This window comes from Grampus griseus (genome assembly GCF_964374135.1).
Source record: "Grampus griseus genome assembly, chromosome: 9".
Classification (NCBI taxonomy): Eukaryota; Metazoa; Chordata; class Mammalia; order Artiodactyla; family Delphinidae; genus Grampus; species Grampus griseus.
The window spans coordinates 11,701,220-11,728,978 of NC_139003.1; the positions used below are offsets into that span (position 1 = coordinate 11,701,220).

General features: G+C 42.3%; 1 pseudogene across 1 annotated transcript; it reads right to left on the bottom strand.

The window, feature by feature from the left end:
• Nucleotides 1–531: 531 nt before the first annotated feature.
• LOC309826931 (taste receptor type 2 member 39-like) lies at nt 532–23,335 on the bottom strand (annotated as a pseudogene). Its single transcript has 2 exons — nt 23,293–23,335; nt 532–1,484 (listed from the first exon to the last, which is right to left on the bottom strand). The product of its transcript is annotated as a taste receptor type 2 member 39-like (transcript).
• Nucleotides 23,336–27,759: the final 4,424 nt, after the last annotated feature.

The window sequence follows — 27,759 nt, forward strand, 5'->3', positions numbered from 1 at the left end:
TTTTGATAAATATTCCAAATTATTCAGATTATGTCTTTGGAGGATGGAGATAAAATGCATTTCCAGCTGTTACTCAGAAAGCTTCCCGAATAATCTGAATCTGTTTAAAAGACATGTGGATGGGGAAAGAGAGGAGTTGCCAGAAGTTCAAGTTGCAAAGCCTTCCTTTATTTTGGTGGCTACATCAACTCTGGCTACACATCAGGATCACCTTGAGAACTGAACAAATTATCCAAGTTCAAACACCAGAAATCCTGGCTTCACTGATCTGGGGTCAGGCCTGGACATGGGTGTTTTTTAAAAAAAATTTCCCCTAGAGATTCTAATGTATAGCCAGCGTCCAGAACCACTGCTTTAGATAGAGAAAGGGGAGGTAGAAATGGAAAACTCAGGTGAAGCATATGTCAAGCATCACTAAGATTGTGCCCATGAAGCAAAAGGGGAATGAAGGTCCAATTCCAGTACAAAAAACACATCGAGTGAAAGGATCAGATCAGGTTTGGGGAAGAAAGGAGGCAGGAAGAGAGAGATCTAGGTGAGGGAAAGGCAGAGCTGGTTGGGGTAGGTGCTTTGGGTGTGGATCATAGAGTCCACTCTTAAGTAGAGGTGAACTCCGCTTCCAGGCTGAAGCCGCTTCCAGGCTCTTCTCAACCCAGGGTTGTCCTGTATCAGTAGAATGGGGTGACCAGCAGGATAGGCAGCCATGATGATTTTGCACAAAGTATTCTAGGAACTATTGATATCAAAGATGTCGGACATGGAAAGAAATAGAGCATCTGCATTGAAAATTTAGAAAATGAGAAAATAGCTGATAGCTTTGAGGGTCCCCACATGAGCCTCCATGCTGGGGTCCCTGGAACCAGTGGCATTGCTTTCCATGTGCAGGGTGTGTCTCTTTAGAGAGATGATCAGCAGGGTGGCAGGCAGGATGAACGTGATCAGAGGAACGAAGATTCCCATGTTAAAGAAAAGAACCAGGCTGATCACGTTGGTCTCAGTGAAGTAATTTTTCTTAGTGGAGTTGAAGGAGGGGCTAGAAAAAGGATGGTTGCAATGCATAGTGTAGATGTTTTTGAGGAAGAACACACTGTGGCCCAAGGAAACAAACACTGATGGTCACAGAAACCAGGGCATCCATCCAGAAATTCTCTACTTCAGCTTGAGGACAAGGGGGTAGGAGAAATCCGCCGTCTTCACGAAGTGGACGAATCTAAGCCAGGCAGCAAACCAGAGGCTACAGTCATTTAAGACCATGAAACTTCTTTGAACGCATCATATACGAGGAATGTCGTGATCATACACGTGCGGGGATGTTGAACTGAAGGTGAGTTCTAGCATCTTGAAGCTTTGTAGCACTCTTCCGGATACGCTCAGGAGAAGCAGGATCTTGCCACTTGTGGAAACTGCCTTGTTGTGACTCCATCCTGCTGTATTTATAGCCACAATGAACCCATTTGCAGTGATACCAGGGACGCATTCGGTGCCTGTAACGATTCACATCAAAATGATGCGAGATGGTGACAGTTGATTTTCTGGGGGATTGCAGGTTTCAGTCATCCTGAGTTGTTGCTTCTCTTTGGTGTCTGGAGGAAAATGTCTCCCTAGCATGTGATGGGCAGATCTCCCACTATTCACGACAAAAGAAGAAGCAGTGGATGCCTCGTTTCCAAATCTACTCCATTTGTTTATTTTAGGACTCTTAGTTCTAAATCTGGAGATGCAAATGATGGAAGGAGTTGTTTTCTAATCCTCTCCCGTGTGTCCTTTGGACGCACTTGTGTGTGAGTTCAATCCTGGGGCCCAGGGAGGAACTTGAGTAGACGCTCCTTTATAAATCACTAACATAGTGTTGAGAGCTGTGTTCTTTAATAGCTCTAGTTAAGTCAGCCATCTGTCCACTAAGTCACCATATAACTGCGTTTCATGTGTGACCTCAGGGAACTGATTGAAAGTAATAATAACTTCAGATATTTATAGCTATGGGCTAGGCCCTGTCCAAACACTTTATACCTATCATGAAATTTAAGCCTTACAACAACCCTCTGAAGAAGGTACTTTTATTATCTCCATTTTGCAGGGGAGGAAACTGAGGCTAAATAACTTGTCCAAAGTCAAAGAGGGAGAGGGAGACGGAGAAGGAGAGAGAGAGAGCTGGGATTCAAACCTGAGTCCCATGGTCCCAGAGTCCTTGTTCTACCCACTATGTTACACTACTTACCCCTGTGGATCCTGTTGTGTGCACCAAAGACTGAAGGCAGGGTTGGCTTAACTGTAACTTTTTATCCTGATGGTCTTTTGCGATGCCCTCAGGGCTTAAGGGAAGAATAATTGAGTTGGAAAAAAAACCCACCTGTGAGATTTTTTTTTTCACTGCTCACACAGAACACTTTCCTTTGGATACTTCTGGTCATTAAACACGTGTGGTTTTTTTTCCCCACAGCAAGCAATTCTGCAACGCTGTCTCGGTGCCCTACAATTGAACTCAATTCTGATACTATCTACCTGGAGATGACATCAGATCCACAGGTTAAGGGCTCAGTCCCGCCAGACTGCCCTCCATTTCAGATGCCAGTCCCAAGTCTAGGTTGTCACCTAGACTTATTGGCTATAAGTTAGAGTTATGACCCTCTTTTTGGTTTCAGTTAATTTGCTGGAGTGGCTCACAGAACTGAAGAAAACAGCTTATTTACATTTACCGATTTATTATAATAGGTTATGATCATAGATGAACACCCAGACGGAAGAGATGCATAGAGCAAGGTTGTGGGAAGGGACATGGAGCTTCCACGCCCCCTTTGGGGTGCCACACCCGGAGCACCTCATGTGTTCACCAGTCTGAAAGCTCTTTGGACCCAGTCCTTTTGGGTTTTAATGGAGGCTTTGTTAAATGGGTGCAGTTGATAAAATCATTGGCCATTGGTTATTGTTTGAACCTCCAGCCTCTCCCCACTTCCTGGAAACCTGGGGGTGGGACTGAAAGTTCCAACCTTGTATTCACAGTTGGTTTTCCTGGCAATCAGTCCCCCTCCTTAGGTGTGTTCCAAAAGTCACCTTGTTAACATAACAAAGGCATTTTTGTTGATCTCACTGAGGAAATTCCAAGGGTTTTAGGAGCTCTGTGCCAGAAAAGGGGGCAAAGACCAAATGTATTTCTTATTATAAATCACAATATCACAATAGTAAAGCAAGAAGACAGTGATTTTCTGAGACAAGCCTCTTTTACAAAACAAATTGAGAGATAATAAATCTCTATATAAAAATGATTGTACACACACACACTTGTGGGCACACAAACACACATTTACCATTCATTTTAAACAAATCACTGGGAAAATAAGGGTTGAAGGAAAAGTTCCTTGTTCCTTTACAAGGTAGGCAAATCAACATAGGGTAAAAATAATACCCCAAGTCACCTAGTCTATTTTGGAATATTAAAACCAAAAGAGATGAAGAATCAGTTTTATCTTGGGGAAGTTGTTTCTGATTTTAAAATGTAAGCACAATACACATGATGATAAAATGGACTTCTCAACTCAGAGTAAAGTAACTTTTATGAGTGAACATAACTCTAAAGTAATGATAATGAAGTAATTCTAATAAAGGGAAGGTTGGTGTGTGAGATGTCTCCAAAATGTTTCATAATATTTGGTTTTCCCTTTACTTAGGACTTCTTTTAAACAAGGTGAAAACTTAAGGTTTTCTGGCCTGTTTTGGACAAGTTGTTATGATATTTACCATCTCATCTTTAAATCTCTATTCTTGAACTCCAAATGTTTCCCTCGAATACAGTGTACAATAATAAACAACTGCTCCTCTCTGCTTGTTCCCACCCACTTGTACAAGTCAGTCTGTAGTGTTTCAGGACCTCTGATTTGGTTTTCAAGAGGCTTTTCCTTGCCACTGGCTCTCTTCCATTTCTGCTGACCCAGGCTTCCAAGAGTGTGAGGGATCATGGGATACACTCTCTGAAGAGTTCGATGCCTCTGTTTTTCTTTGTTTTGCTCATCACTGTATTAAAAAAATACAATTCTAACTGAGTAAATTTGAAGATCGCATTGGCTTTATTCAATGATTTATGAATTGGACAGCATCCCATCGAGGAAGTAGAAAGGAGCTCGGAGGAGCTGTAAAAAATGGAAGAACTTTACAGGCAGGAGGGGGCAGAAAAGGGAAGTTTCTTCCTAAGAGTGGATTGTTTCAGGCAGGGTCACCTTCCTTTTGGGGGGGGAAGGTGGGGGTCACCCCTCTAGTGCTGACCAGGTAATTCCAGATCTGTTGGTTAAAGGTCACATTCCTGAGAGAGGCTGAAACTGCAATTAGGTTAGATATTAAGTCTTGGTTTGCTGATGTGGGACTTAGCACAAGTGACTCCGTTTGGGGTTTGTTGTTTCTTTATTAACAACTGTAGCTCATTCCTAGCTCTTAACCCCAGTACCTAGATACTTGCTGGTGAATGAATGACCAGACCAGTGAATTCAAAATTTCAGAGAAGTTCTTTATAATGAGAGACAGGCAGAGAAATGGCAGTTCCACCACCCAGTAAGTGTTGAACTCTTGCAGGTCTGATGCCCAAATCAAGTGTGGGAACGTGAACAGTGAGACTGCATGAAAACACAGCAGTTCTTTGTGTTTCTGTTAGAGAAACACTGGTGGGAGACAGAGGACAAAGGAAGGAGACACAGGACTGGAGTAACCTCAGCTGGGGGCCGGGTTTCACAGCATTGGTTGCTGCAGAGAGGTAGTCAGCAGGAGCACGGGCTGTGTACATCATCAAAGGCATCTTTTTAATTTTATTTTTTTTATTGACGTATAGTTGATTTACAATCCTGTGCCAATCTGCTGTATGGCAAAGTGACTCAGTTATACACATATAGACATTCTTTTTTTATGTTCTTTTCCATTACAGTTTATCACAGGATATTGCCTATAGTTCCCTCTGCTATAGAGTAGGACCTTGTTGTTTATCCCTCCTATATATAATAGTTTACATCTGCTAATGCCTTACTCCCAGCCCTTCCCTCTCGCACCCCCTTCCTCCTTGGCAACCACAAGTCTGTTCTCTATGTCTGTGAGTCTGTTTCTGTTTCATAGATAGGTTCATTTGTGCCATACTTTAGATTCCACATGTAAGTGGTATCACATGGTATTTGTCTTTCTCTTTCTGACTTACTTCACTTAGTATGATAATCTCTAGTTGCATCCATGTTGCTGCAATCATCAAAGGCATTTTAGAAGAGGCTGTGCTTGCCATAGCTGCTGGCAGTGTTGCTTCCTGCAATGGAAAGAAGAATGTTGTTGATGGGAATTCCCAAAGTTAGGCTAAAGTGGGGGGGAAGTAACGTTTCTAGGCGAAGAGGTGATCTTTTAAAGTAAAACTGGTGGACCAATACCTAAATGGCATATCCAGTTTGCTAAATATATCCTGATGTATTCAAGTGTATTTCTAACCAAGGAAAACTCATGAAGAAAGCTGTACCGTTAAGGACAGAAAGAATGGCTTTAAAAAGTCCAGTTTATTTGGTTATATTTTTAACTTATGATTTTGAAGTTGTTTTTGACGCAGAGATGCGTTGTAAAGACAGTACAGAGAATTCCCATATACCCTTCTCCCAGCTTCCGCATATGCTCACATCTTACGTAAATAACTATGGGACAATGATCAAAGCTAATAAATTAGCCTAGTTACAATACTCTTAGTGAAACTGTAGGCTTGATCTGGATCTTCCAGTTTTCAACTAGTGTCCTCTTCCAAGATCTAAATTAAATTGTCAGTGTTTTCTTTGTTTTTAAGTCATTTTAAAAAATGTATAGTGGTATTTCATTGTGATTTTAAGTGGCGTTTCCCTAATGACTAGTGATGTTGAACATCTGTTCATATGCCAGTTGGACATAAGTATATCTTCTTTGGTCAAGTGTTTACAGATTTTTGCCTGTTTTTTAAAAATTGAGTTGCTTGCTTATTGTTGAATTTTTAAAATTCTTTATATATTCTAGTTATAAGATCTTTAACACCTTGTGCTTTGCAAATGTTCAAACCTGAGTCCATGGTTTAGCTTTTCATTCTCTTAATAATGTGTTTCACAGAATGAAAGTTTTCAATTTTGATAAGTTTCAATTTATTAATTTTTATACCATGAATTATGCTTTTGGTGTTATATTGAAAAACTCTTTGCCAGTCCCAAGGCAACAAAAAGTTTTCCCCTTGGTTATCTTTGAGAAGTTTTATAATTTACCTTTTATGTTTAGGTTGATGATCCATTTTGACTTAACTTTTGTATAGAGTGTGAGGAATGTGTGGAGGGTTTTGTTCTGTCTTGTTTTTTTGTTTTGTTTTGTTTTGTTTTTGCGGTACGCAGGCCTCTCACTGTGGTGGCCTCTCCCGTTGCGGAGCACAGGCTCCGGACACGCAGGCTCAGTAGCCATGGCTCACGGGCCCAGCCGCTCCACGGCATGTGGGATCTTCCCAGACCGGGGCACGAACCCATGTCCCCTGCATCAGCAGGCGGACTCTCAACCACTGCGCCACCAGGGAAGCCCTCTGTCTTGTTTTTGTTTTGCTTTTTGCACATGGATAGCCAACTGTTCCAGAACCATTTGTTGACAAAAGTATTCTTTTTTCATTGAGTTGCCTTGGCACCCTTGTCAAAAATCAGTTGTTTACTGAGATTTTAGAGTTAATGTATTGCCATAGTGTGACCAAAACTGTATTGACTAATACAATGATTATTTATTAAATCTCACATCAGTGAGAAAGAAGAAACTAGGTAAGGAAAAGAAAGTGTTGAAAAATTTAGAGTAAAATGGAGTTAGCCTTCCTTCATATAATACAAAAATAAACTCCTGATGAAATTGTTAAAATAAAAACAACTCAGTTGTCTATATTTGTGTGGGTCTGCTTCTCAACTATTTGTTCTGTTGATCTATGTGCTTATCCTTTTGTAAATAACACACTATTATAATAAGTTTTATAACTTTATGATAAGTTTTGAAATTGGATAGTGTGAATCTTCCAAATTTATTCAAGCTTTGCAGAGTGATTTTGCTGTGAGTAGCGGCTCTGGAAAAAAAGTTTGAGCAGATTCTTTTCAGCAGTAAAACCACCATAGCATTTCAGAGGAGCATTTTCTTCCTGTGGTTTCTGTTTCCTGCCACAGAAACTGCCACATCTTTCAGCCGTCTTTTGTACTGAAGTAAAAAGCAGAGGGACATTCTCTTCTTTCTTTCTTTCTATTTTTATCATACTAGATACAGAGGCAAGTGGTAATCTAGACTGATTATTACAAGATCATCAGGATTTACATTTCAAATTTATTACACTCTAGAGATCCCCATGGTTGATTTTGTTAAGATTTTTGTTTCCTTCATGTCACCATGACCATTTCATCATGTAATAAGCTCTGTGTTTCTTTTCCCCCCAGTGTGCATGCTATAACTCTGCTTACTTGAGATTCCATGAAAATATACTATGTGGTCAATTATAGTTTTTATATTAATAATGATTTTTATATGAAAAATATAGAACATTTTAAATAAAAAGGACTCATAATTCCATGACTCAGCAATGACCACTGTACTCAGTATTTTTATATATCTAATTTCTACATATGTTGTTTTAAAATTTTTTGTAAAAGCAAAGAAGGAATCGTAAACATTTTGCACCAAATAAAAGCCCTTTAGTTGTATTTTATAATTGGTTCAGATATGCTATTAAAGAAAACCTTTTTTGACATTTTACAGTTCTTAATGGTAATTATCTAAAGTCATTGGTTACATAATAACAATGACAGCAATAACAAGCAGTGCTTAAACAAGATAGAGCTTTAGTCTCTATTATATTAAAGTCTGGTCCGCGATGATGAAGTGGTCCATGATGACGGTAACTTTGCTTCACCAAGTCCTCAGGGACAATGCTTCTTTCAGGTCATTGCTCCTCCATCTCTAGGGTGTGGCCTTCAGCCTCAGATTCAAGACGGTGGCATCTGCAGTCAGGGTGGTAGTGTAGAAGAAGGGCAAAGAAGAAGAGACGAGAGAGGTTGACATGACCCTGAAGTAAGACTCCCATACGCTACAGAGTAGCAGTTCTTGCATACCACTGGCTGGCTTTAGTCATATTGCAACATTTGTCTGCAAAGGAGGCTTAGACATGCAATCTGTTTGTAGGTAGTTATGTGTCTGGTTGAAACTTCTTTTACATTGGATAGAGGAAAGTGAATATTGAGGAAAAACTAGCAGTGTTTGCTAGAATCATAATATATTAAAAATATACTGATGAATTCAATTCATTAATATTCTATTTAAATTCTTGCATCTACTACCTCAAATTTATTTTTAACTTTGTTTTCTTGTACTGCCATTGTTTAGGACATAATTATTTCATAAAATGAGTTGGGTAGCTTTCTCTCTTAGTCTCTGAAACTATTTATTTATTTAATAATGTTTATTTATTTTTACTTGTTGACAGTTTTGCTTTATTTATTTATTTATGGCTGTGTTGGGTCTTCGTTTCTGTGCGAGGGCTTTCTCCAGTTGTGGCAAGCAGGGGCCACTCTTCATCGCAGTGCGCGGGCCTCTCAATATCGCGACCTCTCTTGTTGTGGAGCACGGGCTCCAGACACGCAGGCTCAGTAATTGTGGCTCACGGGCCCAGCCGCTCCGCGGCATGTGGGATCCTCCCAGACCAGGGCTCGAACCCGTGTCCTCTGCATCGGCAGGCAGACTCTCAACCACTGCGCCACCAGGGAAGCCCTGAAACTATTTATTTAAAGTAAGGATTATCTTTTCCTTGAAGATTTGGAAACCTCACCTAGTAAATCTCTGCTGTACTATAGTTATTCCATCCTTTTTTTTTTCTCATATTGTCTGTGTCTTTTCTTGTTGCTTTCTGTGTAGAGGTTTGCTTGTTTAAGTAGATATACGACCCTTATCCTGAACATTCAGTTTTGGGTTTTGCATATCATCCATTGTTTCCTTGATTCCTGTTGCATTAATTTCTTCAATATCTTTTTTTAAAATTAATTTATTTTATTTATTTATTTTTGGCTTCACTGGGTCTTCGTTGCTGTGCACGGGCTTTCTCTAGTTGCGGTGAGCAGGAGCTACTCTTTGTTGTGGTGCGCGGGCTTCTCATTGCGGTGGCTTCTCTTGTTGCGGAGCACGTGCTCTAGGTGCGTGGGCTTCAGTAGTTGTAGCACATGGGCTCAGTAGTTGTGGCTCGCGGGCTCTAGAGCGCAGGCTCAGTAGGTGTGGCGCATGGGCTTAGTTGCTCGGCAGCATGTGGGATCTTCCTGGACCAGGGCTCGAACCCGTGTCACCTGCATTGGCAGGCGGGTTCTTAACCACTGCGCCACCCTTCTTCAATTATCTTTAATATAATTTTCCATCTTCCTTTAGTTTTATTTTGTCACCTCTTTAAAGTTTCTTGAATTGAACACCTAACAAACTGATTTTCAGTTTTTCTTATTTTTTTCAACAAAGAAGTGTATCATTTACTGCTAAGTACCATGTTACATGAACCCTGTATAATTTGATGTGTAGTACATTGTCACGTGATTCTAAATATTTTGTAACTTTATGATTTCCTCTTTGAGAATGTTTTTGCGTAGGTAGAATACGCACACATTGATACATTTTTGGGCGCGTGCTGTATTCCAGGCACGTGGGATACAGAAATGAAACACAGGGGCCCTACCTTCGAGAAGATCAGTGTTTATAGCTATCACAGGCATAAAAGGTGTTTCCTCTTAATGGCATGGTATGTTTTTTCATGTTAAGTAGGCCTCTGACTGAGTCAGCCTGTATGTTTACTGATCAAGTTGCCTACAGTGGTTGGGTAGAGGGCCCTGGCCGGATGAGGCCAAGATTAATGTATAGTATGTATGACCATAAATCAGCCTCTCTTTGTTCCTGGTACAGCTAATCTCATTTAGTGATCTTGTAAACAGTTACCTTGACACAGGAAAAAATAATGTAATTAGGTCACGTTTTTTAGTTTAGTTTTTTTTTTTTTTTTTTTTTGCGGTACACGTGCCTCTCACCGCTGCGGCCTCTCCCGTTGTGGAGCACAGGCTCCGGACGCGCAGGCTCAGCGGCCATGGCCCACGGGCCCAGCCGCCCCGCGGCACGGGGGATCTTCCCGGACCGGGGCACGAACCCGTGTCCCCTGCATCGGCAGGCGGACTCTCAACCACTGCGCCACCAGGGAAGCCCTAGTTTAGTTTTTCTCAATGTACACATAGTTTAAAGAATCATATTTCTACATGGTTTTTCATTTACAAAAAACCCCGTTTTCCCTCACCATCTCATTTCCCCTACTCAGAGGAAGCCATTTTCATCTCTTTTATGAATTTTTTAAAAAAACTTATTTATTTATTTTTGGCTGTGTTGGGTCTTCGTTGCTGTGCGCGGGCTTTCTCTAGTTGCAGCGAGTGGGGGCTACTCGTCATTGCGGTGCGCAGGTTTCTCATTGCGGTGGCTTCTCTTGTTGCAGAGCACGTGCTCTAGGTGTGCGGGCTTCAGTAGTTGTGGCACGTGGGCTCAGTAGTTGTGACATGTGGGCTCAGTAGTTGTGGCTTGTGGGCTCTAGAGCGCAGGCTCAGTAGTTGTGGCTCATGGGCTTAGTTTCTCTGTGGCATGTGGGATCTTCCCGGACCAGGGCTCAAATCTGTGTCCCTTGCATTGGCAGGCGGATTCTTAACCACTGCGCCACCAGGGAAGTCCCATCCTTTATTTTATTTGATATTTTTGTCCGTGTCTCTAAATAACTTAGTTATTCTGCTACCTCTTGATTTTTTTCCCCCAGTTTTGGGCATTTTTTTTGACTTCCAGTTTGGAAGTTGAGGATTTATCTCTATTTCATTCTCCACACCCCAGCTTAGTATACACACACACACACACACACACACACTCTCTCTCTCTCTCTCTCTCTCTCTCTCTCTCTCTCTCACAGATACTTCCTAACCTTCATGCTGCCCATACATTTATAACATTGGTTAAAATGATATTCAATTTTTACATTATTATGACAATGCAAATACAGTTTGTAGTTGAGCCATGTGATACCCTGTGATTACTTTTTGTTTCACATGCATATTTTTGTTCTCCTTAGGACAATGAAAAGGGACTTTGTTTCTTAGTTTTTTATGTATTTGTCACCATCTCATTCCAGATTTGACCCTAAACTTCCACATGGTTTTCAATATGCTCAGTTATATCAGGTGTTTTATATTTTGTAGACACATCTCCTTGGTCCTTTCTACCTGCTCCAATCTGGACTGGTTCTCTCTAGGCTTGCTCACACCTGCCGTTTTAGACTCTCCCCTACTCATTATCTTGATTCTCTTTGCCTCTGTCTTACGGTGAATTCTCTTTCCTGGTTCCCATGTTTTCTTCTTTCTTGGTTTACTCCCTTATTTTGGCAGAGCACATACTCCAATAGCTTCCTGAGAAAGGGTTGTAAAAATTAATGAAGAGAAACCTCAATTAAAATAGAGTCAGGAGGCCAGAAGGGGGCGCTCGCATACCCCATGATGATAGCAGAGCCCAACAGGAAGAAGAAAGACTTCCTCTTCTTTCCTGGCAAGAGCTTAGTCAATGAGAGGCAGTCACAACTCAGCCAATGAAAACCCAAGGACTCTCTGTTTACTACAGCCCTCCTAACTTCCTCCCCCCTCCCCCTCCCCCCCCCCCCCCCCCCCGCTATAAAAGAGTTATCCTCTCCATTTTTGTGGGGGGCTTACACGTGGCTCACCATGGTTGTAGACGTTGAATTATAATTCTTTGGTAATCCTGAATACTGTAAATTCATTTTTGCTGGAGAAATAACTGGCTATTTGTATTAGGTCACCAGTTTGCATGGGAGATCCTTTTTTTTTTCTTTTTTCAAATTTGCATGTTAAAAATATCTTTATTCTAACTTCCTGATTAATGGTAGGGCTGTGAATAGGACTCTAAGTTGGGATACGTTTTCCCTTGGAATTTCTTCCAGCTTCCACGGTTACTGTTGAGGAGTCTAACCCCAATCTCGTTCCTTTGTGTTTAATTTACATTTCTTTCTCTGGAATTATGAAATACCTTCTCTTTGTCCATAGTGTCCTGAATTTTCGTTTCATGATATTCTTTGCTGCATGCCTGTTTTACCCACTGGATTGGGATTTTAATCTGGAAAAGTACATCTTCCACTTTGGGCAATCTATTGATCATTTATTTAATGATTCTTTTTACTTTGTTTTCTCTCTCTTCTGAATTCCTAATGTTCAATGTTGGCCTTTAAAATTTTTTTATCTCTCTAGCGTTGTGTTCTCATTTCTGGAGATATCCTTGACTTTGTCTTCCAACCATTCCATTGAGTGTTTTCATTTTCACTATAATATTTTAAAATTCCTTGTGTCGTTTTCTCCCCTCTGAATGCTCCTTTATAGTAATGTCCATCTCTTGCTATATACATGAAGTTACTATTGTCTCTTCGAGTTTCCATCTTCCATACTGTCTATTTCCTGTAAGTTCATGCCTCTCTGATTTGGTGTTTATATGTTTTGGTAAAGATTTTCAGCAGCTATCTATTAATCTTCAGATGACTGTTCCTGCATGAGTAGGGTTCTCTTGGTTTTTGTATGTCTGAATATATTTTTATTTTGCTCTTATTTTAATGAGAATTTGATTAGGTAAAAGAGACACCTGTTTTCCCTTAGCACTTTAAATATTTGGATTTGTCAGTCTCTTGTTTCTGGTATTATTGTTGATGAGAAATACACTGTCATTCATTAGTAGTTATCCTTTTTTATTGTGTCTTTGGTAAGTTTTACGATGATCTCTGTTTCTTTGGTTTACTGAATTTTTTTCTACTATGTGTCTAGTTTGGACTATAATTATTTTTAAAATTTGTCCTGCTTGACATTCAGAAAGGGCTCTAGATATGATATTTTATATATTTTTAAAAACTGGAAAACTTTCAGCAATAATATCTTTAAAACTGTCTCGCAGACTTTTTAAAGAATTAATTAGTTTATATTTTGGCTGCATTGGGTCTTTATTGCTGCGCGCGGGCTTTCTCTAGTTCCAGCGAGTGGGGGCTACTCTTCATTGTGGTGCACGGGCTTCTCGTTGTGGTGGCTCATTGTGTTGCGGAGCACAGGCTCTAGGTGCGCAGGTTTCAGTAGTTGTGGCTCGCGGGCTAAGCGCTCAGGCTCAGTAGTTGTGGCGCACGGGCTTAGTGGCTCCATGGCATGTGGGATCTTCCTGGACCAGGCCTCAAACCCGTGTCCCCTGCCTTGGCAGGCGGATTCTTAAGCACTGTGCCACCAGGGAAGTCCCAAAAAGTGTTTTAAAAAAGTCTTTCTAAAAACTACCTATCCTTGATCTCTAAAGCAAAATAAAAACTACTTCCTTGTATTGATTCACTGAACATTAAAAATAACATAAACAATTTTCCTGTTGTATATTCATGTACTTTAATGAACTTATTAGTCATATATATTTCTAATACTATGTCACTGGTATTTTTCTGAATAATATATATTTCAGTATCTTTTTATCTCTCTTATCTTCATAAAATTGCCTGCAATATTATTTGAAGTTGCATTTTATGGCTAATACATTTGAAATTGTTGACACCTTCAATTGGTTTTCCTCTGAATATTAAGAAAATAGTCTTTATAGATGCTGAGCATTAGCAAATTCTGTTAAAGGGAGGATATTCTCAATTCCAACTTTTTTGGTAGTGAATTATGTAAATATTTTATCTTCCATTCAGAAAGGTTTTCTTCAAAATATTTTATAAGACAAAACTCAAATACTCTTTTTTTCTGTCCATAATTCTTTGAATATTCCACAAAATGCAAATTCTGCATGATTCCATTTCTTAATTTTATTTCACTGAGGGTATTTATTTTATTTCATTGGGTGAATATACATTTACCCAATCAAAAATATTAACTCTATTAAAATATTCTTTTTAGAAGTTGAGATACTCTAAAGAATAATTTTTAAGTTTGGAAATTAAATCTTCTGTACTATTGAGTACACGTGGTTTAGTTTTTAGGTTTTTTCCCTTAGTTTTGTAGGGTTAAATGACAGTGTTTTCGTATTTTTAAGTTGCATTTCAATCATTGTAATTTACTAAAACCTTTATAGGCTGAAACATTTTTTTGCGCCATTTGTTTAATCTTTTGATTATACAGTGTATATTTTCCACAAAAGTAATCAAAATTTACAGAAACTGCTTACCAGAACATTCAGCATAATTGTAGGCAACTTAGGTTCATTTATTAAGTAGTTCATCAAAGATTCAAACATATCGGCGGGGGAGAGCCGGCGGAGGAGGTCCAGCCTCTGACCGACGACGTGTCAGGGGGGAATTTGATTCAATGCATCCTGGAGAGGAGGAGGGAGACGCCAGCAGGGAGGATGGAGAGGAATTCCCCTACGACAGCTTAGATCAGGGAAACGTTAGTTTTGAAGAAGAGGAAGCCAGACAGCCGGAGCTGCTGGATTAAGATGAAGCAAAAGCCTGAGTGGTAGGAGGTTGAGTCTTAAAGATGCTTCTGTTACCAGGCCTCTGCTTCCAGTTCTTTAAAAGTTACCTGGTTGGGGCTTCCCTGGTGGCACAGTGTAAAGAATCCGCCTGCCAATGCAGGGGACATGGGTTTGAGCCCTTGTCCAGGAAGATCCCACATGCTGCCGAGCAACTAAGCCTGTGCACCACAACTACTGAGCCTGCGTGCCACAATTAATGAAGCCCGCGCGCTTAGAGCCCGTGCTCCGCAACGAGAGAAGCCACCAGCCCCTGCTAGCCGCAACTAGAGAAAGGCCGTGTGCAGCAATGAAGACCCAACGCAGCCAAAAAAAAAAAAAAGTGACCAGGTTATTTTGCCATGATTTTTTTAGTGCTGTTTTCTCCTAGGAGAAAGAAAAACATCATATGACTGTTAACTCTGCTGAAGATGGTTAATGGAAATGGATTCTGGCTAAGTTAGCTGAGTGACTAGATAGTGAAGTCCTTCTCTCAAATTACCCTCAAGCGAGCCAGGAAAACACCTAGAAAATAAGAATTCCTGTGTGCAATGCTCATAAAACACAACGTAAAAAAAAAAAAAAAAGATTCAAACATATCTAAAGTATGACTGATGAGAAGGAGCAAAAGGAGAAATTGGGCTTCCCTGGTGGCGCAGTGGTTGAGAGTCCGCCTGCTGATGCAGGGAACATGGGCTCGTGCCCCGGTCTGGGAGGATCGCACATGCCGTGGAGCGGCTGGGCCCGTGAGCCATGGCCGCTGAGCCTGCGCGTCCGGAGCCTGTGCTCCGCAACGGGAGAGGCCACAACAGTGAGAGGCCCGCGTACCACACACACACACACACACACACACACACACACACACACACACACACACACACACACACACACACACACACACACACACAAAGTCAAATAATAAATAAGTACTCATAGATGTATACTGGACAGAAAAATGACACAAGTACCATAGCAGGAGCATTCAGACGCCTCTCTACTTGCTCCATGGCAGAGCTGCTCAGCTTCTGTTTCCTGTACACTTTGCACCTAAGCTATAATTTCTCATTGCCCCCCTACTGTTCTCACCAACTGGTGGCCTGAAGCCCGCTTGCAAATCTCATGCCGCAGCATGAGCCATGCTCTGCCCGGTGGAGATGGCAAGAGCAGCAGCGTTGTTTTCTTTCCTACTGCCACTCAAGGCTGGAAGGAGCCGGTGATCCCAAGCCACTCATTTATGAGTACACTTTGTTTTCGAAGTAAGTTCCCTGGATATTGTCCTTTAAAAAGAGGTATTAGTCCTGCTATTTCTGGAAACTGTAGGGAATAGCCAGCTGGGTTTTCAGTGGAACATCTCACATTCTACTGTGACTTATGCCCAGAAGACCTTGGCAGAAGTCAGAATACAAAGTGAAAGTACTCAGCCCATCCTGGCATGTTTTAATGCAAATAGTCAAAAAATTAAAATATGGGACAAACGCTAAATTGGACAGGGTCCTGGAGCAAAAGGCATAAATTGATACAGAGCTCTTCTGTAGCACTAGATGAATTCTTCAACACTGTCTTTTAATTTACAAATATTTAATTTATTGAGGCAACTTCACAGTTCCTTTGCACTTTGAAAACTTCGGTGAGTACATATATGTATTTGCAAGGTTTCTCATTGGTTATTTTTCCTGTTTAGCACTTATTGTTTCGCTTCCGCCTCTTTAGAAAACTCTGCCTCTTTCAAGATAGTTCTGTTAGTTTAATAATAGGTTGGCATTTGATTTCTTTTTTAAAAAGAATTAATTTTATTGTGGCAAGAATGCTTGAGATGTACCCTCTTAACAAATGTTTACGTGTACAGTGTAGTATCGTTGACTATAGATATAATTTGAACAGGAAGTCTGTAGAGTTTATTCATCTCGCTTAACTGACACTGTATGCCCGATGATGAGGGTTTTTGTTTTGTTTTGTTTTTTGTTTTTATTTTGGCTACACCCTGTGGCTTGCAGGATCTCAGTTCCCCCACCAGGGATTGAACCCAGTGAAAGGGCTGAGTCCTAACCACTAGACCACCAGGGAACTCCCTGATGATTAGTTCCTATATGTGTTTCACAGTTTGGGTTTGGAGTTTCATCTTGATCCCGGGAGTCTCTCCCCCCTCAGTAGTCACCTGTCCCTGTCTAGCAGTTTTATAGCATTTACGTCACTCGTTTCCTGGACCCCTGGCTTCCCGGTCCAGAACTAGAATTCTTGCGTGGTTCTGATATTGTTGGGTGTTGCAGGTATTTCGTTTCTGTGATTTGTGGCCCTTTTCATGTGTACATTTTGGGTAACACTTTGGCTCCAGGTTTTACATCGTTTTTCTTCAAAATGATTTCTCCTCTTAACCCTCACCCCACTTCTGACCCTAATAAATGACTAAACTTTTAGTGTTTTATTTTTGTTTTGTTGTTAGGTCCCATAAAAATGTGACCTTAGCTCCAGCGGCTACACCGAAAGAGTCATGTCAAAATGTTTTGGAACCATTTTATGGCGGAACTGTCTGATGTGATGCAACAGTTTTCTTTCTCTTCCCTTCCTTCCTAGGAGTTGTTGTTGGTCTTCTAGTCATCTGTCCTCATCCATCACTGTTCTTTAACACAGTGAAATGTTTACCTTAGTTTATGTTCCCCCACGGGCGGACTTTGAGATGAAGATTTGAATGGAAGTATTTTTTAGCTTTCTGGAAAATTTAGGGAACATAGGCAAGGGAGTGTGGTTATTAATAGAGTCAGAGGAATGTAATAAAGGGTCATTATGAAGCCAGTTACCACTGTGGAAGACAGACGCTTAATCCTGAGGGCGGGCGCTCATAATTATGACCCCCCAGAGAGGCTTAAGAGCACAGGTGATCTGTGTCAGTTTCCATCGGTCACTGGTTGAAGGTTGCTCCTCGGGGTCGTTAGAGTTCGCATTCCCACCCAGCGCTTCCAGGCTGCCGTGTGTGTGGGCGGAGTGGTCTTCTGTATTTCTGGAAAAAACCTACCAGCACAGAGATACAGATTGTACTGTGGTTTAGAAGAAAAATATATTTGGTCATTTAGATGAAAATGCATTTCTCATATATAATATATTATATAATTATATAATATATTTGGTCCTCCGTGGTTCTTGCCCTTTCAGTCCCACCTGCCATGACCTCTGGAGAGGGGAGAGGGGTTGGAAGTTGAATCAATAGCCAATAGCCAATGATTCAATCAATTGTGCCCGTGTAATGATGCCACCATGAAAACCCACAATGATAGGGTCTGGAGAGCTTTCAGGTGGGTGGTCACTTGAGGTGCTGGGGGAGTGGTCCCTGGAGACGGCTCTGCACCCCTCTCCACATACCTTGCTCTGCACATCTCTTGCATCTGAATGTTCATCTGTATCCTTTATCATATCCTTTTATAATAAACCAGTAAACAAGTAAACTGTTTTCCTAAGTTCTGTGAGCTGCTCTAGCAAATTAATTGAACCTCTGATTGATAGAAGATCAGTCAGAAGCACAGGTGGCAACATGGGCTTGTGATTGGCATCTGAAGTTGGGGTGGGAGAATCTGGTGGAACTGATCCCTTAACCTGTGAGATGGGATTCTATCTCTGAGTAGATGGTGTCAGTATTAAGTTGAATTGTAGGACACCCAGCTGGTGTCACAGAGAATTGCTTGGTGTGGGGAAACCCCCGCATGTTTGGTGACAGAAGCGTTCTGTGTGAGTGTGATAGTAGTGTAAAAATAAAGGAGACACACAGGAGAAAAACAGAGGAGGAAACGTCTGGATTTTTCCCTACACAGGTGAAAAACTGAGTTTCCCCTATGTATACAGATAATGGTGGATGGAATTGTTCAGCACAGTCAGAAATGGTAGGATCCGAGGGATATGGACAAGACACTGGCAGTAACTCTAAGGCTTCTTGCTGCAGATACCTGCAACTTGACCCTTGGAGGATCTCTTGGAATGCAGGGGCACAGTGTGCCTGGGAGTTAATGCTCTGGGAAAATAGCTATCAGCCAACAGTGGAGGGGAGCCAATGGAAAAAGACCCCAACTCTTTGTCCTTCAAGTGGGACAACTTCAATGATTGGAGCATACTTGGGTTCCAGTTGTCCACAGTTGAAACCTATTCATCAGCTCACTCTGTATTTTCTTCCTCCTATTTCATATCTCAGTTCCTCACTTAAGGTGAGATTCCAGAGTTGTATCAATCCACCTGCTATAGGGCAACAAGAACTCCACTGTCAGTATTAAATGAGATGAAGATAGTTCCTGGCCTACTGTAGCATTAAAATATTTGGACTTTAACTTTTGGGAGGTTGGGATGCTGTATAGGCAGTGTTTGAATAATATGTGGATGAGGGTAATTGTAAGGGTGTGGCATTGGATGCCTGTAGTTATTATTTTTTTAAATATTTATTTGGCTGCGTTGGGTCTTAGTTGTGGCACGCGGGGCTCTTCATTGTGGCGCACAGGCTTCTCTCTAGTTGTGGTGCACGGGCTCCAGAGCACGCGGGCTCAGTAGTTGCGGCACACGGGTTCTCTAGTTGTGGCATGCGGGCTCTAGAGAATGTGGGTTTGGTTGCCCCGCGGCATGTGGGATCCTAGTTCCACGACCAGGGATCGAACCTGCGTCCCCTGCATTGGAAGGCATTTTTAACCACTGGACCACCAGGGAAGTCCTGGCCTGTAGTTACTAATCATAGGAACCTAGAGGAAGTGACAGGGTCAAGAAAGTTGATGATTAATTCAGCATATGATTTCAAAGTCAGAAAGTGTTCACAGCAGTTTAAAGAGATCCTCATCTCTTGCAATTTTCAGTACACCTAATGAAAATCAGGTATACTGAAAATCAGGCCCAAGATTTTATTGTCATGGTTGCAGATTTTAAAAGAACTGGATTCACAACCCTAGCAAGATTCCTATGATAAAGTCAGGATACTCACAAGGAGTGAATGGATTCTAAGACTTGGGATGGAGAGATTTGGGTAGATGCAAATGAGAACATTTACCCCAAGATAACCCTGAACCTCTGAACGTTGCTAGAAAAGAGCAGACTCCTTTTGCCTAGAGGCTATGCACCTGAGATGGATGTTTTCGCCTTGTTCCTCTTGAAATCTACCTCTACATCTCTTCATTGCTTTTAGCCAATAACTATAGAGTCAGTATCAGCTTGGCCCAAGCAAAGAAGGACTGTCTCTGTTCTGGGAAGGAAGGATTACTCATCAAAGCGCTGACAGTGTCTATCAGCAGGAATGAGGAGAACATGTGTGGAAATGCTTTTAACTGTCTTGTACCACAGAAGACAGAGTATAAGGTTAGAGTTTGTTGACATAGAGGGTGTGTTATCTATTGCTGCATTACAAATGACCACACATGTCATGGCTTTAAAACACACACACATTTATTATCTCACAGTTTCTGTGGGTCAGGAATCCTGGGCACAGCGTAGGTAGGTCCTCTGCTTTAGGATCTTTCATAGGCTGCAATCAAAGTGTCAGTCAGGACTCAGTTCTCGTCAGAAGGCTCAATTATGGGAATATCTGTTTTCAAGCATGTGTAGTTGATGGCAGGATTCAGTTCCTTGTGAGTTGTTGGACAGAGGGCCTTAGTTCCTTCCAGGCTATTGGTTAGAGGTTATGCTCAGTTCCTTGCCATGTGGGCCTTTCCATAATGGCAGCTTGCTTCGTCAACTCAGCAAGGGAGAGAGTCTATTAGCAAGGTTTAAATCACTATCTTATGTGACCTTTGTTGATAACTGACATCTCATCACCTTTGCTATGTTCTACTAGTTAGAAGCAAGACATAGTTCCTGCCCACTCTCAAGTGAAGGGGATTACACAAAGGCATGAATACCACGAGGCAGGGATCATTGGGGATCTTGGAAGCTGCCTACCATAGAGGCCTTCTGGCAAAGGATACTTGTAAGCAGTTTGAAACTCTGCTGGTATGGTTCCTTGAAGTCTGGAGATGTGGTGACTTAAAGATTATGTGGATACGGTCAAACTGTCTGGCCAGAGTATCTGGGAAGGATTCAGAAGACTCCGGGAGGGGCTTCCCTGGTGGTGCAGTGGTTAAGAATCCGCCTGCCAATGCAGGGGACACGGGTTCGAGCCCTGGTCTGGGCAGATCCCACATGCAGCGGAGCAACTAAGCCCGTGCGCCGCCAACTACTGAGCCTGTGCTCTAGAGCCCGCGAGCCACAACTACTGAGCCCGTGTGCCACAGCTACTGAGCCTGGGCTCTAGAGCCTGTGCTGCGCAACAAGAGAAACCACCCCAATGAGAAACTCGCGCACCGCAACAAAGAGTAGCCCCCGCTCACTGCAACTAGAGAAAGCCCGCGTGCAGCAGTGAAGACCCAATGTGGCCAAAAAAAAAAAAAAAGACTCCGGGAGGTGGACATGTCAGAATGGATATATCATATAAGGCCAGAGAATCAGGAGACATGGTTGCTTGAGAAAGCCCAGAAGACATACCCTTCAGTAAAACAGTTAAAAAAAAAAATGTGCTAGCGGGAAGGTGGCTGCAGGGCAGGAAGAGAGCCCTCACTAGAACCTGGTCATGCCGGCACCCTGATCTCAGACTTCTAGCCTCCAGAACTGTGAGAAAATAAATTTCTGTCGTTTAACCCACTCAGTCTATGGTATTTTGTTATGGCCGCCCGAGCTAATATAAATCCTTTATTTTGGCCATACTGCTTGGTAGAACCTGTGGTGCTAGAGAGATCCGTGGTAGATTAAGGACCCTGAGTGTAGTCTCTGCTAAGCCTGAGGAGGAGAGTTGCAGAGCAGACCGATAGCATTCTGGAGCAAACCTGTACTCTCTGCAGCAGAAAACTAATTATTTGAAAAGCTGCACTTGGGCATTATAGAGACCCAATACCTGATCAGGAAACACCAAGAAACCAGAGTTCCCTCTTGTGACTTAGGCATTGGGAGGCCCACAAATGATATACTTGAGTCGGTACAGCAGCAATCCTTCATACAACGGAAATAGCACAGTTGAAATTGGACCCAACTGGCTCCAGAGGGCTTATGGTACAGAAACACGTGGTTCATACCCCATGTCAACTACTTTGGCTGCACTTAACCCCCCCCCTTCAGATTGGACCTACAGCCTCACGGGTGGGGGAGTTCCTATATCTAGGTTTCGGAGGAAATAAACCCAGGTGTGCTTCACAGATTAGTTGGCTCGGTTTGTTTTTGTGAGCTAAAGGTAGACGGTTGGCACGCCTGAACTTCACTCAGGGGTACTCTAGGAAAACAGCTGGGGGAGAATATTCTCAGTGGGCAAAGCTACAAGCAGTATACCCGGTCATCAATTTTGTATGGAAGGAAAAGTGACTTGAAGTAAAGATACACCATGGGCTCTTGAGCAGTGGTAAATCTCTTGGCTGGTTGGTCCAGGGCCTGGGAGGAACAAGGTTAGAATATCTGACCCAGCAGGTCTGGAGGAGAGCCATCGAAAGAACCAGTGGATGTGAACACAGAATGCTTGGTTCTTGGTGTCTCACGTTAGTGCTTGTAACAAAGGATCTGACACAGAGCAGACGCTGAACAATTAGAGGGTAGGATGACCTGTTCTATGGATGTCAGCCAGCTCCTGTCCTCTGCTGCTCCAGTGCTTGTGTGCTGGCTAATGAGGTGGGGATTTTTACTAAATAAGCACTTCCTATCACTGCCATTGACATTGACATTGACTCATGCCCTGAGATGTTAAAGTATATGCTAAAATCACACAGGGAACTATCCTCAATATTATGTAATAACCTGTAAAGGAAAAGAATCTGAAAAAGAATAGATATAACTGAATCTCTGTGCTGTACACCCGAAACCTACATGATACTGTAAATCAACTATACTTTAATAAAAAATAAAGTATAGGGCTTCCCTGGTGGCGCAGTGGTTGAGAGTCCTCCTGCCGACGCAGGGGACACGGGTTCGTGCCACGGTCCGGGAAGATCCCACATGCCGCGGAGCGGCTGGGCCCGTGAGCCATGGCCGCTGAGCCAGCGCGTCCGGAGCCTGTGCTCCACAACGGGAGAGGCCACAACAGTGAGAGGCCCGCGGACAGAAAAAAAATAAAAATAAAAAAAAAATAAAGTATATGCTAAAATTAAAAAAAATACACTTCCTACCATAAGTGATTTAAATGTTGCAGCTGCCGACCTTTCAAAAGCAGACTGAATACTGAGACCGTTAATTGAGTACCGTCTCTCAAGGAGACCATTTGATAGAATAATGATTACACTGGATCCTTTTGACTCTTGAGCGGGCAGTGTCTTGTGTTTACTGAGAATGATACATATTCTAGATACGGATCTCTTTCCTGCCAGCAGTGTCTTAGCCAGCATCACTGTCTGAGAGCTCACAGAGTATCTGATTTCTAGACCCATCTAATATCTCTTAGATCAATGGAATCAATTTTTAAATGAAAGTTGCCGCAAGGGACACATGATCAAGGTATGTACTGATTTCTCAAATTAATTGCATTATCAGGAAACTACTGGCCCTATGGCATGCCAGGAAAAAAATCTCATAAATGAGCCGCTAAGGAAATGACTTGGCAGTCATATTCTTTAGGGGTATGGTGATGTCCTTCAAGATGTGGCATGTGTTTGGAAACAACGGCCATTCAATGTTACTTTGTCTTTGATAGCTAGAATAGATTGGCCCAGGGATCAAAATGGTCTCTCTTACCATCACTTCTGGTTGTGGAAGTGCTGGGTCAGAAGGTATGTACATAATTAATGTCAGGTGGTTCTCCAGATAGCTGCACCTATTTACGCACTCCCACTAGCAGCGCCGAATGGTCCTCATAACCCCTCATTGCCCGCTAACAATTGGTATCACCTTGCTTTCTGAGTTTTGTCTTATTGTGAGGAAAGAGCATGGGCACAGGGAAGGGACATCATGGTTAGGAGCCTAGCAAACCTGAACTTCTGTGAGTCTTTTCCCTGCCACCAGTTGAAGAGGAATAAGATGTGATAATTTTAGGACTTCAGATGAGTTGAACTTTCAGATAACTGAGAGGGGCAGCAGGATATAACTGGACTGAAACAGGAGGGAAACTTAGAACCGTTGCTCAGTTCTACCCTTAATTTTAGCCCTAGGGACAGTTCTCTCTCTCTGGACATTTCCCCTCCTATGTTAAATGGTGAGAATACTTCCTGTCTTCTCTTTCTCCTCATTTGCTAGGGAGTGAATGCTCATGTGTTATATCTGAGAAGGTTTCTTGAAATTCCAGTGCCTTAGAACCCTGGGGTGTCTAAGCAGATACAGGACTAAGTTTTGGGGAAAGAGCACAGGTAGGACAGTGCGAAGTCAGTAGGAAGTTTATTTTACTGTCCACACACATGCCTACAAACGCAGGGATAGCAGACTTTCCAGATCAGAGTATGATGACAATGCGTGTGACACAAACTTCATAACCAGTGGAGGGGTACGATTCCGCGTCAGAAGGGCATATATTCTCCTTTGACACAACTTGAGCCTTCCCTGGTATGATCGTATTTTCTGGAGAGAAGAAGCAAAGCTATGTCAGGCAACCGGACTCCACTTCTGGTCTTCTCACTTGGGCTCCACCCACAAACCCTCCTATCCTGCCTTTTTTTGGGGTGTGTGTGTGTGTGTGTGTGTGTGTGTGTGTGTGTGTGTGTACAAATGCTTACTTTTCTTTTTAAAGTTAATTTATTTTTGGCTGTGTTGGGTCTTTGTTGCTGTGCGCGGGCTTTCTCTAGTTGCGGCAAGTGGGGGCTACTCTTCATTGCGGTGCGTGGGCTTCTCATTGCGGTGGCTTGTTGCGGAGCACGGGCTCTAGGCAGGTGGGCTTCAGTAGTTGTGGCTCGTGGCCTCTAGAACTCAGGCTCAGTAGTTGTGGCGCAGGGGATTAGTTGCTCCGCGACATGTGGGATCTTCCCAGACCAGGGCTCAAACCCGTGTCCTCTTCATTGGCAGGTGGAATCTTAACCACTGTGCCACCAGGGAAGTCCCTGAATATATCTTTATTCATTGCTCTGCCTGCTTATTCTACCCCTTCATTTCCCTTTTCATTCCTTTGCACCTGACATTATTCATGTCATTCCTCACTTATAACTTCAACTATTATTGTGATCACATGCTTTCTTCTTTGTTTCCTTTCCATGTACTCAAGAACAATGCTTTCATTCCACCTCGCCCTGGTCACAATGGCCCTCCTTCATAAACATTCTCCAGTGTTGTAATTTTCTTTACACCTGCTTCTTCTCTTATTTACTTGAATAATTTTCATCAGAGGGACATGCTAGCTGAGATCAGTGAAGTAAGGCAAAAGAATCTAGGAAGTGTCCATGTGGGAAAATCCAGGAAGAGCTCCTTGCTGCGGTTTAACTCCCTTTGAAGGACTAGCCACATCCTTGAGGACACACCTCTAGCATATTCTCAAGGCAGTGCTCCAAAAGGTGCAGCTGACAATGGGTTGAGAGAATCTATTGAATCTATGTTCTCCCATAGGGCGGCAGGGAACTGCAGTTTTCAGAACCTTCAGTGCACATGACAAATCTTATGTATCGTGCAGGTCACGGCTAATTTGATGAATTATTTTGTATGTCAACTTGGCTAGACCATGGTACCTAGTTTTGGGTTAAGTACCAGTCTAGATGTCACTGTGAGCTATTTTTAAATCAATAGACATTGAGTAAAGCGGATTACCCTCCTTAATGTGGGTGGGTCTCATCCACTCAGGTGAAAGCCTTTAGAGAAACGACTAAGGTCCCCAACGAAGAGGAAATTCTGCCTCCAGAATGCCGTCAGACTTGACCTGCAACACCAGCTCTTCCCTGGGTCTTCAGTGTGCTGGCCTGCCCTGTAGATTTCAAACTGGCCAGTCTCTACAATTACCTGATTCAGTTCCTTAGAAAAATCTCTCTTTTTATATATACACACCCTGTTGGTTTTGTTTCTTTTTTGAGAACCCTAATACAGCTGGTGTTTGGAAAGGGATGATATATGTTGAAAGGGTTGGAATTCATATTGGTGAATTGGTATATTTGAAACCTTGCGTTGAAATCGGTTTCTAAACACATGATGTAGCAGACATTTCACCTGGGAAGGGCTGATGAAGAGTGGAGAAAATATACCACTTAGGCACCTTGGGCTGAATTCTCAGTGCTATTTCTCTGGGCTTCAGGATGTTTCAGTGTTACTTTATGATGCGGTAAAGTCCTGGGATGTAAGACAGATTATTGCCTATTGAGCATAATTTTGAAAGGCACTACATAATGATATTTACCTCTATTTTAGTTTAAAAATTATTATTTTTTAAATGAAACAGTGTAGGGGGAGGGGCTATCATTTTTTTTAAAATTAATTAATTAATTTTTGGCTGCGTTGGGTCTTCGTTTCTGTGCGAGGGCTTTCTTTAGTTGCGGCAAGTGGGGGCCACTCTTCATCACGTTGCGCGGGCCTCTCACTGTCGTGGCCTCTTGTTGCGGAGCACAGGCTCCAGACGCGCAGGCTCAGTAGTTGTGACTCATGGGCCTAGTTGCTCCGCGGCATGTGGGATCTTCCCAGACCAGGGCTCAAACCCATGTCCCCTGCATTGGCAGGCAGATTCTCAACCACTGCGCCACCAGGGAAGCCCTAAAAATTATTATTTTTTTAAAGTGATGGGGTCGCGTATTGGTCAAGGACATCATAGAAATTGATGGTCATGGAATAATGGAACATGGTGAGGATGACTTAAGGACCAGTATGAATGACCATCATTTGTCTTTCATTCCATCACATATGTTTGATTATAGGACTCCTGGGTATGTTAGCCTGATGTGAACGTTTTCAGACATTGGTTAAATAATTCTGATGTAAGCAGCAATGGATATCTGTTCTGGAAAGTGATGTGGTTTGAGAGCCATTAAGCCCATTAATCATTACAGCATAGTTTCCTCAACTGCTACCCAAACTGCATAGAAGATCTGGATGGAGGACTTCCCTGGTGGCACGGTGGTTAAGAATCCACCTGCCAATGCAGGGGACATGGGTCCGAGCCCTGGTCCGGAAAGATCCCACATGCTGCAGAGCAACCAAGCCCATGCACCACAGCTACTGAGCCTGTACTCTAGACCCGTGAGCCACAACTGCTGAAGCCTGCACTCTTAAAGCCTGTGCTCTGCAACAAGAGAAGCCTCCACAACGAGAAGCCCGCACGCCGCAACGAAGAGTAGCCCTCACTCGCCGCAACTAGAGAAAGCCCGCAAGCAGCAACAAAGACCCAACTCCGCCAAAAATAAATAAATAAATAAATGTATATACAAAAAAACTTCCTTTAAAAGAAAAGATCTGGATGGAGATGAAGAATATCAGGTAAACCTTGCAACACCATGTTTTCTTTTACGTTTTCACTGGGTTTAGCTTAAAATCAGGAACTAGGCAAATACATGAGGCAAAAATCTATGTGTCCCAAGTCGGTTCCACAGTTGACACAGAGGTGTCAATATTCATGGGGCTACATATATCTGAAAAGATCAATATTTCAGGGGCAAGATAGAATCTAATTAGCGGCCACAGTTCTGTAGATGGTATGTACGAGTGTTTTCAAAATGTTATGACAAAAGTTTGGGGATACTAAAAATAGAACTACCATACGACCCAGCAATCCCACTACTGGGCATATACCCTGAGAAAACCATAATTCAAAAAGAGTCAAGTACCACAATGTTCATTGCAGCTCTGTTTACAATAGCCAGGACCTGGAAGCAACCTAAGTGTCCATCGACAGATGAATGGATAAAGAAGATGTGGCACATATATACAATGGAATCTTAGCCATAAAAAGAAATGAAATTGAGTCATTTGTAGTGAGGTGGATGGACCTAGAGACTGTCATACAGAGTGAAATTAGTCAGAAAGAGAAAAACAGATACCATATGCTAACACATATATATGAAATCTTAAAAAAAAAAGAAAAAGTTCTGAAGAACCTAATGGCAGGACAGGAATAAAGATGCAGACCTACTAGAGAATGGACTTGAGGACATGGGGAGGGGGAAGGGTAAGCTGGGACGAAGTGAGAGAGCGGCATGGACATATATACACTACCAAATGGAAAATAGATAGTTAGTGGGAAGCAGCCGCATAGCACAGGGAGATCAGCTTGGTACTTTATGACCACCTAGAGGGGTGGGATAGGGAGGGTGAGAGGGAGACGGAAGAGGGAGGAGATATGGGGATGTATGTGTACGTATCGCTGATTCACTTTGTTATAAAGCAGAAACTAAC